We start from the raw sequence: 16,325 nt of genomic DNA on the forward strand, positions 1-16,325 counted from the left end.
CACATGATACAGCATGACGCTTGTTGAAATTTTCCTTTACAATATACGTAGAAAAAAAAGATACAAAATTACAATGAAATTTAACGATTCTTCGCCATTAGAGACAAAGGCAAATCGGCATTCGGGATGATATCAGCTATAAATCGTTATTATTTTCTTTAACAATTATTAAAAAAAAACTGTCAAAAATAAAGAAGAGAAAATTGGAAAATTTGTATTAAAAAGTTCACTCACTGTAAGAACTCCTAGAAAAGCAAAGTATTACGAAACAGCTGAAAGTGAAAACAACTTTTTAAAGTTCTGACGCTACTCACCGATATTGGGAAAGTATTGACCAATCACCGAGAGGGCACGGTCTATCGGAAAACACTAGGACACCATGAAACGGGGAGAGCTCTTCCGAACTTATCAATATATCGAATTCGATATCCTGTATCCTGTTACGTCACATACCACGACTCACAAGTGAGAGTATAATGCCATGTCCTGCCTAAAATATGTTCTAGAGAGATTTATAGAAAATTTTAATTTATGAAAAATATATTAAACCGTTTAATGGATTTTAATTTATTTTATAATAATTTTGCTGGCTTTAATATATCAAATTAATTTTAAGAAATACAATGCCCTTTACTTTGTATTTTTACTCATATAAAACTATTATCACACTAAACTACGGCTTTCAATTCTTTAATTCTTCGCTTAAATAAAGATGAAAATTATATAATTATTATTTATTTAAACTGTATTATTAACTGTGTTATTATTAGTATTAAAACCAAAATTCGTTATAAAATAAATATATTTTCCAAAATCTTTTTCTTAGAGACATGTATCATTAATATGTCTTCTCTTAAGGTAAAATAATTGAATTTCTTCATAAAATTATTGTATGAATATAAACTATATACAGCTTTTATTCTTTTCATGTTGTCATATTAAAAATAAATTTCCAGGAAAAGTTTTCTCACATCAAGAATTTGAACCTGTTAAATTTATTTATTTACTTTGCGTTTAAATAGACGTTTTTATTTATTTTTTTATTTATACTATTGGCAAATCAAGTATTTATTATCTATCACAGAATCTGTCAGTAGTTTCATTCAAACGAACAAAGAATGAAATGAAAGTGAAACCTGAAAGATCCTAAACTTCGAAAGCAATCGCTACCATTCCCCAATATTGGCAAAAAGTATCGGCAATCACCGATAATGGACCGCCGATCGGAAAGCACCAGGACAACATGGACCAGGTGGAGCTCCACCGAACCGATCAATACCAATACCCGATACCCCGGACATCCCCACAGATTCAGGTGCACTCACACATACACATAAGCTGATATCGTAGCTGTAAATTTTCCAGAAGTGTCAATAAAGCTGTAAGAATCGACAGTTTAATTAAGTTTGAAATTAACTGATGTTGCTTTATTAAGTTGTGTCTAGATTTTCTTTTATTTTTCTATTTTCCTTTCCTATAAGTAGGCAGAGGGAACCCAAGTGTTAAGATACTGCATTCCCTATTTTCCGTCGAATTTTTCGAGGCATTGCGTGTTGAGTGGCAGAACTCACTGCCGCACCGCGCTTTGTCCCGACATCAGAGCTAAGAAATGAAAGTATTAATTTAAATAATTATTTTATTCCCCCGATTGGGAATCGAACCCACAATCAGTTGCGTTTACAGTACATGTAATGAATAAAATGGTAATATTTGGTAAGCCGCAAAAATTTCATATTATCTAAAATTAGCTTACTTTACGACCACCAAGCTCATTTCGTAATAAAATTCCTATAAAACTGTGTATTGTTTTGTGAAACAATAGGATCCGGCTTTTAAAGTACTTGTGTACCATAAAAACTGTCTCTAATAGAAATATGGAAGGAATAAAGTAAAGTAAAAATGGTTTTTATGAATTATATTTTGTCTTTTTAGACATTATCAGAAAAAAATAGGGCTTCTTCATCATCAACATTTACATATATCCCTTCCTCATCCTTCTCCCTGTTTTACTTTGTGAAACCTAGTTTATTATTCCTTTAAGGTTTACGATTATTAATAATCTGTTTGTTTGGGCTTGAGACAAAATGTAAACAAAGAAAACAATGTTTCTCAAACTTTTACTTGCCTTTCTTAAATTCTACAGACATTGCTATATAATATTATTTACAGTGCTGTCAGCGTATTACTTTCATAGATATCTTTATAAAATAACCTTCTTATTGTTTATTTAACTTAAATCTCACGGATCCCTAAAAAAGGTAAACTATCCTTACCTATATAGTAGATACATTTAAAATATACTATATTATATAGGTAATGATAGTATACGCTTTTTATACCCCTCGTATAGTACATTTAAAATAAACATCTTTATTATTTCCACTATAGTTAGCAGAGAATAGAACCATAACGGAAATTTAATTTTCTATAATAAGGAAAAATAGTTTAGCACTCTTCTAAATGAACTTAGGCTTACCTCTTATCTCGACCCCTAATTTCCTAAGGTCAGTGAACGAGTAAACAAGTATTTTAATACAGTGACTAACCTCTAAACCTCTAAGGCCTCTTATAGTAAATGAAGCAATTAGGCCTGGGCAAAGCGAAAGCCTAACGCACGTGACATAAAATAATACAATTTCTATTGAAAAATCCAAATTCTTTACATTGACTTTCTTTTATTTAGGTTTAAATTGATTGATACTTTGGAAATACAAACGTGATACTTTTAAATAGATTCGTTTTATATTTATAAATAATTTTCATTCGATTTGGTAATCAGGGAAAGTCTGGGAAAAGAGCAGCGTTAAGTTCCGCCACTGAAAAGACAATCCCTCCAGAATTAGGCGGAGAGTGGGAGTGAACTGGAGTGATGGAGGAAAGTAGAATGTCAAGAGGGACTACTAGTAACAGTAGGTGCCCAGGTTCCTTCTACCTACCTTACCATGTGCGGGATACAACGTGAATTAAAAAAAAAAATTATACTAACGTATAGCGGGGCCAATTTAAAATAATAAGTAAGGAAAAATATACAGAAAAATATGAATTAAAAAATATCTAAACTAGTTTTAAATCTAAATCTTATACATTAAAAACTAGTTTTGTAAAATAAAAAACTTTAGATGTTAAATATTTAAGTAATAAAACATGGACACAAAACAAATAGTGTTCTTTTAAAAAAATGGTAAATCCCCAAGTTATTTAATACCTGGTGTTGTATTTTTTTTGTTTTCGTTTTTAAAGTTACCATGAATTAAAATGTATTAAAAAAAAAAAACATACTTTATTTGTTTAAAAATGTTTAAAAAAAACTGAAAAATTGTTGATATGAAATGGAGAGTAAGTAAAACATTGCCTAATTGACTAACTAATAAATAAATAAATGATAAAATAAAGGCTATAGTGGCACAATTGTTCAAGTGCATGTTCAATGATAAGTAAACACGTGACGGTAGTGGGTTCACTCTTGGTGGCAATTAATTATTTAATATTTTTCTTTACTCGCTCTGGTAACTAGGGAAAGCGTCATTCAACACGCAAAATGTAACGAAAATTCGATAGAAAGTGACAAACGGAGAGTCTTATCACTAGGTTCCCTCTGACTTCCCAATTATATGCAGGGTACAGCGTGAAGCTAAATAAATCAAAGTCATGTCTATTCAAACATAATAAATAAAATTATGTACCGCTTTATTGGATTCCATTCATTCACGAACAATAAAAAAAGCTATAATCGAAGTTTCACTCTGCGCGGAAAAATCACCCCGCAATGCGACCTCTGTTACTAGGATAACAGTTGTTTGTAGGCGAGTATATTTTGAAAAGCATTTTCACAAAGACTGATGCGTAAGGGATGATATGACAATGCTATAGTCTATTATTTGTAACGGGAAAAATAGGTATGATAGTACCACTGATGAAGATCTATAATCATTTCATTTTATTTAACTTTTTTTATATAGAAAATACACAATTTATTTATAAATTTCTTAAGTTTTACTGAGAGACATCTATGCGCTGCAAAATCTTTCCACAAACTGTCCTACAAACATAATTTTCAAATAAAAAAAAACAAAAATGTAACAAAATTAACTAATGAGTATTTAGTTACAAAATGTAACTAAATATAAATTCCAGTTAATATGACAACTACTTATGGGCGTGGCTACAAGAGGGTTGAATTGTCTAACGTGAAACACCCCCTGCGCGTTGTACACTGTGCAGGGAAATGGAAAATGGGAAAATCTATTACACTCTACATAACTTATGTGTTCCTGGTACGTGATGTTTTCATTTTGAGCCAAACACATTTTCATCATAGCTGGGAAAACCCCCCCATTGAACTGAACCAACCTTATTTATTTATCTATCTCTTTTTCTCAAAAAGCGCGTCTATCTCCTCCTTAAAGGCCGGCACAAAGGAGCTGGTGAGGACTTGTGATGACCTGTAGCTCCTTTGGTGTTACAGGGACCTGGGCGGCGGTGATTTTGTATTTTCTATAAAAAATGTTAATAGAGAAACCCCATGTTAATAATTAATTAATATATTTACATATAAAGAAAGAGCCAACAAACAAGTCTTTCTTTCCAAAGAAAAAAAAAAGTTCCATCTTTTTAAAAAATCACCTCAACGGGTTAAATCAAAGCATTTACATACCAGGAAATAATAAGTAAGCAAGAGCACATTGAAGAAAAAAAAGAAGCATCATGCCAGGTACGATATTTTTTGTAGACAATTTTTTATTTATACCTGACATATGCCGTTAGGTAAGCCCTTTTTATTTAAGTTTGTTTATGTTTTTTTATACATTGACTTTTATATATTTTTAGATTTAATAATATATGATTTTATAACTTTTGTACAATGTAATTCATACATTCATAGCGAGGGTGGGTAGAGAAAACCTAGTTATTGAGACATTCCGTTCCCCACTTTCCGCCGAAATCTTGAGGCATTGTGTGTTGAGTGGTGAAACTCAACGCCGTGCTTTACCTACCTTTGCCGACGACCAGAGCGAAGAAATGCAACCGTCAAATATTTCATTTCTCCAAATGAGAATCGAACCCACAATCCTTGCGTTTACAGAATACCTTTGTGTACTTGCACCACGACGGATCATAATAATTATTATCTAAGTATATTTATCATCTATGTAAGAATTAAAAGAAACTTGCATAAAATAATGAAATACAATTTGCATACAAAAATCTAAAGTCAAATGTGACGGCACCTGCCCCTTAAAATCACCGGTACCACCTGTCGTAACGAAAACAACTAGTACCAGGACATCATAAAGTATGTAGAGCTAGCACCCAGGTACGATACAAACGTAAACAAGCGTTACGAGGAAAACCCTTGTGTTTAGTTGAAACTTAAAATGCGTCATGGCGTATGTTGTACGTACAGATGGTGCATGTGGGTATTTTATATTAAAAATGTGTAATACAATAACAATAATATTATTAATCACTTTGAAGTGTTAGCCAGCAAGCAGCAAGGATCTTAATGAAGAATCCGTTCTCCACTCTCCGTCAAATTCTACTGGCATTGCGTGTTAAAAGCATAATAAATATCACATATCCTTGAGTTAGGATCGTATCCACAACCAGTCCCATTAACAGTCACAAAGAATATTATGAATACTATTTTGTTATCTTCATTTCTTTAGAATATTGTCACTTCCATATAAATTATAAATCTGTGAAACATTAAAAAGGGAAAGATTATAGAGAAAAGTGTATCTGTCCCTTTCATATGTGCATCTGTGCATGTGTGTGTGCGTGTCAAAGTTCGTAAAACCGTTTCCAATTTCACTTGTATTTTCGTCAATATTGAAAATGTTCCTACCTTCTCACATCTTATGCTGTCCTAGTACGTATGTTTTGAGTTTGTAGGTGCTTTTCTACGCTCGTTAAATCTAGGCTTTATTCATTGTAGATAAAATTCACAATGACTTTTCTCGTAAAACAGATCTTTTAATTCATGATCGCCTGGTAAGATGTGATTATTTTTTACTCCATTTTGGCTTAAAAAAAATATTAAAATTAATAAATCAGCTTCAACTCACACATCAGAGTAGACAAAGGGTACTTAGCGTTAAGACACTTCGTTTTCCATTTTCCGTCGAATTTAACGTGATGACGTCATAAGAAAATAGATGAAAAATTCCATACTTTGAATTACTTTGATTCCATGAATTGGATTAATTTATTATTTATTAATGATAACATTAATTTATTATTTTTTTTATTTAAATTATATACAGATTAAATTATTAGCAACATTAAATGATAAGATGCCTCCCAAGACGAAAGCTTAAGATCTATCGCTTGTTCCGCATTCATCTAGCTTTTTATATAATAAAAGTAATATGTAAAGTGTATTTCTCTGCTATTTCTTATTGAGACTATGACAAATGTAAATTATAATTTAAAAGTATAATAGATACACGAATAAAATAATTTAATTATTTTATTCTTTTACTTATCAGGTGACAAGATTTTTTTCATAAATAGACTTCTTAAATGAGTACGAAAAGATACAGCCCCAACTGACTTTCATTTCATACAAACCACATTTCAGAACGGAAATCTCTCACAGCTATTCTGAAGAGTACCTCAACATTAACATACTTATATGGAAATGAAAGTCTAAAACACATTTATCCTTTTCCATTCATCCATATTCCATTTCATCCGCTATCATCAACCCTTATCTGTTGAATATACAAGCATTTCCATCCCTTTCAGGTGGCTGCTATGGTAATACTGTCGCTTTTACTTGCCAAATGGCAACATCCTGCTGAATGCTGCTCTCCTGGTCAGATGTTTTGAGTTAGTGGAAAACGTTTGACAGATAAAAAATATATTATTATAATTTTTTTACCTACTGCTGCTAGCTGCTTGAATGATTTTATGGGGTGAATAGAAAGTGTAAAATTTTTCATAATATTGCAGTAGAAAATGTTATTAGATAAATCGATATATATGAACAAAAAACTTACATACATTGGAGAGAAAACGGCGTATCTAAAATAAAAAAAAAAACATATCGTTCAGTTTTCTTATTCATTTGTTGAAAAAATAAATAGTTTTTAACTATTCTGCTTCTAAGTACTCGAATAGTAATCTATGTTATAAAACCACATAGTTAAAAAAAAGACTCAACCGAATTTTAATCGAAATGGTTTTATGGTATGTAGGATTATTGATTTTCATTTTATTTTGATTTCTTCGTACTGGTGTTCAGGCAAAGTTCCTCAACACGCAATGCCTCTAAAATTCGACGTTAAATAGGGGCCGAAAGCATCTTAACTGGAAAAAAGTGTTACCTTAACCCAAGGTTCCCAGATAACACTACCTATCCTGCCATGTGAGGGATACAGCGTGAAGCTATAATAATTGAAATCATGTGCAATCAAGCATGTGAACACGATATTGTTATGATTCGTTAGGCACGTGCTCGCTATTTCATTAAAATATACAAACATGTATAATTCTTATGGTTTCCCTGAATTTAAAACAAAACACTAAACATATACAAAGAATTTCTTAATTGGCTTCTTAAAAAGCAGCAGGATAGGCAGAGAGAACACAGTGTTAAGACATTCCGTTTCCTACGCACCGCCCAATTTAGGGATATTGTGTGTAGAGTTGCGGAACTCAACGACGCACTTTTCCAGAGAAGAAAATCTCTTAAATGGTTTTCTTAATGATTCACACGTGTTTGTTTAATTTAAAAAAATATATATTTTGTTTACATTGTGTTTAATAAAAACAATATATACCAGGCATGTATTACAAGCGAGGAGCTATTTTTCAAACACTTGCTCATATTGTGTTTATTATTTATTATGAAATTGCCTGTTATTGAACAATCAAAGCGAGTCATTGGGAATTAGTCATTTCATTAACAGTTATGTTGCAATAGTGCATTTAATAATAATAAACGTATATTACTCAATTTTTCTTTTTTTAACATTCACGCTGTATCCCGCATGTAGCAAGGTAAGCAGAGGGAGCCTAATTAACAAACTCTGTTCCCGTTAAGACATGTCCATTTCCCTCTTTCCGTCGAAAATTCAGTTCAGTCAGGCATTGAAAATAGAGGAAATGAAAACTATGAAATATTCTCGAGTGGAAATCGAACCAACAACCTGCCGGGCTCACAGTCGCACGCTTGTGCTCCTGCTTCATGACTGGCCTCAATGTTACATCATTTTTTTAAATTTATCGATTCTCCCCCAAGGATTGGGATCTTTTGATCCAAGATAATTCAGACTGCAGGTACAGTTAATAATAATATAATATAATATAATATATTTATTAATTGATTACTAGATGGACTATCCAACACAAAAATATTTTTTGAATTCGAACCAGTAGTTCCTGAAATGAATATGTTCAACAAAATAATCTACAGCTTTATATTTTTAACATATTAACATACTCGTATAACCACATATTCCAAACTGTGGTTTAAAATTACGAAAATGATTATTAGAAAAAAAAAATCTCAAAAATAAATAAATATAAAACCTATTTAAATAATGTTATTTATTACCTTTAAAGAAACTCAACTTTCTTTCAACAGATAATAAATTAAATAAAATTATTTAAAATTCTTTACTCAAAAACTGTCAAGTATCGACCACGTGTCAAACCATAACACCCGATACTAGGAGCTCATGAATAGCATAGAGTCTGAAGGCGAAGGCGGTTTCAGTAAACAAACATGTTTGTGTGCATACTATTTATTATATGAATGACTGAATGCGTGTACATGTCCTAGTAGACGATGTTGTTTATATTAGGAGAGCATAATGTAATAGAAGTTTATTATTTACATAGTGCTTTGAAGATTTAAGGTAATGAGATAAAAGACTTGAATTCAAACTAAAATTGAAAAAGAAAAATCATTTTTTTAATTAATTCCTTTGGCTTTTCAAGTAATTACCTCTTTTTGCCAGCTTCACGCTGTATCCCGCATTTAGCAAGAAAGGCAAAGAGAACCCAGTGTTAAGATACTCCGTTTCCCTATTACCATCGAATTTTTGAGGCATCGCGTGCATTGCCTCGTTAACAGAGCGATGAAATGAAAATATTAATAAATATTATTTCATTTCCCGGAGTAAAGAACTCACAACCATCACGTTAACAGCCAGCTTCTTCCATTGCGCCACTACAACATGTTTACTTTATTTTCTTTATTTTACTTACATATACAATAAAATTTTAATTTAAAACCTCAAAGCCTAAGATTACATACTTAAACGTTGTTTATTATAGATATAGAAGTTTATTTAATGAAACAGGCTCGCCCCATGTCGATATATGCCATGCTAGCTATCCATTAATCTAACTAACGCTTCGTAGAAATACTCAATGGCGGTACGTAACCATAGGGTAGAAAAACCATAGAATTTTAAAAGGAAAAATATATGCTTTTATGAGGCGCAGGAGCGTAAGGGTGTGACTGTAACGACGGTTATGGGTTTCATTTCCATTCAGGGGAATTAATAATATTTTTTTATTAATGTTTTTATTCCTTGGCAAAAGCCCGGCGTTAAATTCCGCCTCCGTCGTGGACTCAACACGCAATGCCTCGAAAAATTCGGCGGAAAGTGTGAAAAGGAATATCTTAACACTAGCTGAAGCTGATAAAATACATATGAGCTTTTATTTATTTTTTGACAGCAAAATCAACGTTCTGCATCGAAGTTTTGGCGATTGCATTGGTAGCGGGTTAGATTCTAATTTTGGGGATGAATATATTCTTATGTCTCGAGGGTTCTGTTCCAAACCCCACTAAGGGTTCTGTTCCAATTTCAGGATGCCAGGGTGTATGCACTCCTGTTGGATGAAATAAATTAGACTTGAATATTTGATATTAATTTCAGTTTGATATCGAGATAAAAGTCTTGACAGATGGACAGATGGGGAACAAAGCGATCCTATAAGGGTTCAGTATTTTCCTTCTAAGATACGGAACCACTTGAAGGAATAATTGCAAATAAAATGCAGTATTATAAAAAAAAGAATATGTCTATGCGCGGAAAGTGGAGAACGAAGTTTCTCCTACTTCTTCCCTCTCCCTACCTCTAAATGAAACTTACGTTAATATATTACAATATATATATTTATTAATAATAACAATGGAAACGTGATCTTCGTGGTTGTCACTGTCGTTAGGTATCGACAGGATAATCGATAGTCAATTTTTCTAGAACCACCCACGACTGTCGCCAAGGTCAGATGATATACTATCACGTCAATTAGATATAAAACAATGAATGAAATTAGTCTTATATAAAAAAATCAATATATATATATTTACAAGTAAACATAATAACTATTGAAATATGATTATTAAATATGTTTTTGTATATAATTGATTTAAAAAAAGTCCTACTGAGTTTCTTGCGCTGGTTCTTCTCAGGTCTTTTCTCTCCTGGCGTTAATCCCGACTTGTGCCAGGGTCTGCTCTTCTACTCAATTTACTCCACCATCTTTAAGCCATTTCTTCTCAGGCTTACATGCTTAAATAAAGAATGTAAGTTCTTATTTGGAATAAAATTAGATTTTTATAGAAATATCTCCTTTGCCCTTATACTACCCACGTTTTTTTGTATGTATATGTATAAATATTATATTTGTGAACCTTAAACCAAATATGCTTCCACGTGGATTGATACTTACAATGTTCCATATTTCTCAATAGGAAATTAGCAATTTGCCAATAAGTAGTCTCATGTTCCCCAGTTATTTAAATTATCGAAAGACCGACACGTGTATTTGAGGTTTATATTTAGATATAATAATAATCAAACAATAATGTTAGATGATATTAAAGATCAGATTAAGATAAGAAAGATATCAGAGCAGGCTGAGAGATCCTAGTGTTAAGAAACTCCTTACTCCAATTTCCGCCGCCCTCACAGCGAAGAAACAGAAATATTAATTTAAATAAATATTTAAGTGCTGCTATATGTGGGATATAGCGTGAACCTAGTGTTGAGACACTCCGTTCCCCACTAATGCAATATTAATGAAATTTACATTTATTAATTTTCTTTTCACCATCACCATTTTCATTTACTCGCTCTGATAATAAGACAAAGCACACAATATCTTGGTGGAAGTGGAGAAAAGAGAATCTATAAATATCTATCTAAAATAAAAGTCCTCTTCTAAAGAAAAGAAATTTTTATTTTTCTACGAATTTTTCCTTTCTCTCCATATAATAGTACTATTATAATTCTATTCATACCATTAATATGCTTATCTTAGCGACACAGGCACTACTGTCATCAATTACTCATATCCAATTTTACTGGTTCATTAGGTCAAAATAAATTGAAAACTGCAATCGAATAATGATTAATATTAAAAGGTTCTGTAGAATATTAAAATTTGATTTTAAAATTATTAAAAGAAAATTTTGTTATATAAAAGTATCTTTTATGTTCGTTGTAAAATATATTTATTATTATTTACTTCAATATAAACTATATTTTGTTTGAAATGGGATAAAAGAAATGTATATATTGTGTACTTTTAGTATAGGCCCCATCCCATGTTCGCTGCGCTCGCTGTAAGAGTAATAAGCGCGGCGTTAAGTTTCGCCAAGTTCCCGCCATAGGCTTATCCTGTTATAAAAAAGACGGCTTAAAGAGAGAGAGTTAAAGGGAGAGGGAGGCTTAAAAAAAGACACCGCTGGAGAAAAAGGTACAGCTTTCACTTAAATTGGTTAAATCATTTTTTCTCTTACTAGTTTTGTATGATGATCTATACTCTAAAGCCCGTATTTAATGAGAGATGAGTGAATCTCTTTCATTTATGAATGAAAACAGCATCTCAAGACCAATCTCAGATTTGAGAGCGGTTTATAAATATAGCTCTAAGTAATGTGAAGACAAAAAACCACAATTATTAATGGTTTTTAAAATTTCACTACGCAATTCTAAATAAAGTACCGCGTGGGATTATCATTTGAATTGTTATAATGCGACCTCAAGTTACACTACCCACAAAATAATAAAACTATACAAATAATATTCGTTCTTTTGTCACTATATATAAAGGTCTTTTTAGTGTCCCATCATTATCGAGTTGCTGTTAATGTTATATACTGAATTGTTATAAAGAATTAGTTTTCGCAGAATCTATCAATGTGAAAATTCTAAGAAAAATTTAGAAAGCCTTATATGTTTTGATTCTTATTTGTCATTGCAATATGGAAAGTAAAAATTTTGTAATTAATTATTAATCTTAATAATGATAAAATAAATAAAATGATGTGTAATGAAATAGAATATATTATAATAATCCTTATAATTATATAATGAAAAACAAGTAACAGGTGCTAATAAAACGACAAGGCCATAATTAATTTTTGACAAAAAGAAAAAAATCGACTTCAAATAACAAACTAAAAAGTGAAAAATAATTATATAAAGATTTTATAATTTTGAAGTCGGTGTGAATTTACTACAATATCTAATTACTAAGTTTGTTTTACTGGGCACCGATGTCCACCATTTATCGAGTAAAACCACAAAGGACCTGTCAGTTACCTAGGCACCAGGGCACCTAACTACTTCTATTTATATAAGCAGGTAAAAGTTAACATTAGTTTAAATTAACAAGACTCTTTTAAAAGTATTTTTAACCCAAAGCGATAACAGGTAAATACCATTTTATCCTTCTATTTTTCCTTATCATTTGGCATTCAGGCCGGCAAGGGAGTTAACCGGAGTTCTTTTATATTTATTTACAAGTAGTATTACATCATGTATTGAGATATAGGTATCTATACATACATACAGTCCATCAATAATAAGTGATTGTTTAGTTCTATTTATTGTTAATTTCGATTGTGGCCATCGAGCCGCAAGGACAAAAGGGTTATGGGTTCGACCCCTATTTGGGGAATGAATTGTTATTTATTAATATTTTCATTTCTTTGCACTGACAAGAAGGCGTAAACCGCCACGATAAAATTCATCGGAAAGTGGGGACCGGAGTGTCTCTAACCCTCTTTCTTTTCCCTCTGCCTACACGCTATGCACGATACAGCGTGAAGCTGATAAAAAAAAAAGTAGGGATTACATCATGTCATTACATGAACTATAGGTATCTATACATACATACAGTCCATCAATAGTAATTGATTGCTTATTTCGATCTATTGTTATTATGGCCGTGTGAACAGCACGCTTTATGCATTTCAATACAGTTTAAAATTGTTTTTCGGTATTGTTTCTAATAGGGTTTTCCCTGAGGCTTTTTATTTTATGTAAAACAATAAGATAATGTTATGTTTTTGTTCTCATTTAACTTATGTTGATTCATAAATGTTTATTTAATGTTTGAATTACCAATACACAACACATAATGTTTTAAAAATAGGGAAAAAATGGACACGTAATAGTTTTTTTAAATGATTTTGCTAATATATTATGGAAAAAATAATTTTAAAAATAATCTTTATATATAATAAAATTGTAACTGATCGCTGTCTATATATGGGAGATATCAGAAAAAAAGAACGATTATTAGTGAAGTTTCATTAATGTAATAGAACCCACAACTATGATGTTATAGTGCAAAATAATTTTATTATCGAATTGACCGAATCTTTAATTTTCAAAGTATGGATATTGTCTTTAAAATGATAACGTTATTAAAAAACGAAAGTGATTCAGATTAGTACATAATTAATTGTCATAATTAATTCAATTTTAGCGGGCAAAGCCGAGAGCTGGTCGTAAAGTTAATATAAGTATTTGTTTTTATCAAAAATATTTATTTTTCATTATTTAATTCTAATCGAACTAAACACCAATGGAATTTCGTAGATAAACCGATTAAATAATATTAAAATCGATTTTAAATAAAAAAAAATTGGCCACTTAATAAATTGAGAGCAAAATAAAAACATTATAATATTACGATATTAAATAAAAGAAAATCTTCTTCTTCTTCCTGGTATTAATCCCAGCTGTTGCCAGGGTCTGCCTTCCTACTCAACCTACTCCACTTTGCACGGTCTTTTGCGTCCTCGGTGGATAGAACATTAAATAACAGAAAATGTTTTAAAAAAATAAACAAAACAAAAACAATCAATTTTTCTATCACTTCCTCAAGCTGGTTCGTTGACTGGAATCCATAACAGTGGGAGTACCTTAACAAAGTTATTGTTCTCCTTTGTAGGTAATTTGTTCACGTATTTATAAGGTTACATAGACAGTATAATTCGTCGAATTGAATTATAATTGTAATATAAGAATGTTTATTTTTAGTAATAAGCAAAAGCTATTAGTGTACGAGGACAGCATAGATTTTAAGCTAAAATTAAAATATATATTTACGTTTACGTAATGAAATTTTTATTTACGTTTATATTTCCATTTTCTTCGCTCTGGTGTCGAGGCAAAGCGCGGTGTTGAGTTCTGCCACTCAACACGCAATGCCTCCAGAATTCGGTAGAAAGTGAGGAACGGAGTGTCTTAACGCTAAGTTCTCTCTGCCTACCCTGCTGTGTGCGGGATACAGCGTGAAGCTGATTTGATTTTTGATTTTATTAAAATATAACTTCAATTTAACGTTCACGTAAGTTAAAATTATAACTTTCTCATAGATTGACCTAGACTTTAAGATGTAAAAAGGAAAATATCATTATATCTTGTTTCCATTGGAGTTTCGAACTCTTTCTCTCTCTCGGCTCTTAGTTTTCTGCTTACTTTCTAACCTACCTACATACATTCAAGATTGTTGGTCCAAGAGTCACTCGAGAAAATGGAATATTTAATATTTTCATTCCTACGCTCTGGTTCAGTTCAGTTCCGTCACTCCCCGGGAAATGCTTTTAGATAAAAAATAATCTATACATATAAAAATAATTAAATAAGTAATATTTTTTTAAATTCCGAAGCCTGATAATGGTGCAATGATACACCTAAATATTGGTACGAACGCCATAAGGTGCACAGATTTGTGACAGATGTAGATCCAAATGCCTTTCACACCTGTATCACATATTTTGATAAAAAAACAGAAAAAAAAATTATCTCTTTTTTTCCTTTTTTATTATTTAAAAAAGTCAAAGAAAACAAGTGTTCAGATCACCAGATGGTAAGTGATCATTGTTGTCACGACCCCGTGTAACTCCAGAGGAGAAACAGGTGCTTATTGGTTTTTTAGATGGAGTTAGAGACGCTTTTTGAAGGTTCCCATGTGGTACTGAAACGGAAACATGGCTGCAGGTAGCACTTACAGTTATGTGGCAAATGGAAGGAATCTCGAGATTGATGATTTAACCTAATAACTGTATAACTAAAAAAACCTATGGAATCTTCAAATCCTTCTAATTTTGTCCATTGTTTTGTCCTTTTATTCTGTGAATTAAAACTTATTAAGATATAGACGTTAATTTATTCTTAATAATTTGTTTACAATAAATATATAGTTTTTGTTCAGTTCTATTTTTCGATAAAAACATATTGCCGTTACCAAAAACTAATATAGTATACAAACAAATATATACTAAAAATAATTATATATGAGAAACACATCATACTAATTAAATATATATCCCGGCGTTCAGTTCCGCCACTCGAAAAATTCAGCAGGAACGGAGTGTCTCCTAGAAATACTAAGTTCCCTCTGATTTTATTAAATTCTGATTTTACTAATTACAAACAATGGGAAAACGACAAAATAAGCAATATATATTATTCTACTTTGGACATATTTTAATTGTTATAAATAGATCTTATTCTTTTAATAAAAAAAATTCGCACATATATGCCTAATATGAAAAATCGTCACTCGTTTCTTTTTATTACTCTCAAGGATATAATATAAAAAAAGATTTAAAAAAATATAATATACCGTATTGCAATAAAATTTAAAAAAATCATTAAAGATAAAAATATAAAAAAAAACTAAAAATATACATTCGACCGTGACAGGACTCGAACCTGCAATCTTCGGATCCGAAGTCCGACGCCTTATCCATTAGGCCACACGGTCGTTATTACCTATTGCGAAATAGCTTGCCCCATACTGCGCAGGCTCTACGTCATAGAACATAATAGGGGGTCATTTACTTTTAACCTTTAACGACACTAAAAATAATGAAAGAAAATCCTTTTAATTTTCTTAAAAGGTTAGGTTAAATAATTAAATTTCATTTTTTATTCACGTTTAAAAAAATAAAGAGAAACGTATATAAATAAAATAAATATTGAATAACTGACAACTAATGTAAAATCCAAATACCTATATGTATATACTAAATTTAAAAGTAAACGAGCAAGTTTAAT

General features: G+C 31.2%; 1 non-coding gene across 1 annotated transcript; it reads right to left on the bottom strand.

Annotated features, from left to right (window-relative positions):
• Nucleotides 1-15,959: 15,959 nt before the first annotated feature.
• TRNAR-UCG (transfer RNA arginine (anticodon UCG)) lies at nt 15,960-16,032 on the bottom strand. Its single transcript has one exon. It is a non-coding gene; the product is annotated as a tRNA-Arg (tRNA).
• Nucleotides 16,033-16,325: the final 293 nt, after the last annotated feature.

This window comes from Heliconius melpomene, chromosome 2 (assembly GCF_056956725.1).
Source record: "Heliconius melpomene rosina isolate 202511_hmr_F chromosome 2, ASM5695672v1, whole genome shotgun sequence".
In the NCBI taxonomy this organism is placed as follows: Eukaryota; Metazoa; Arthropoda; class Insecta; order Lepidoptera; family Nymphalidae; genus Heliconius; species Heliconius melpomene.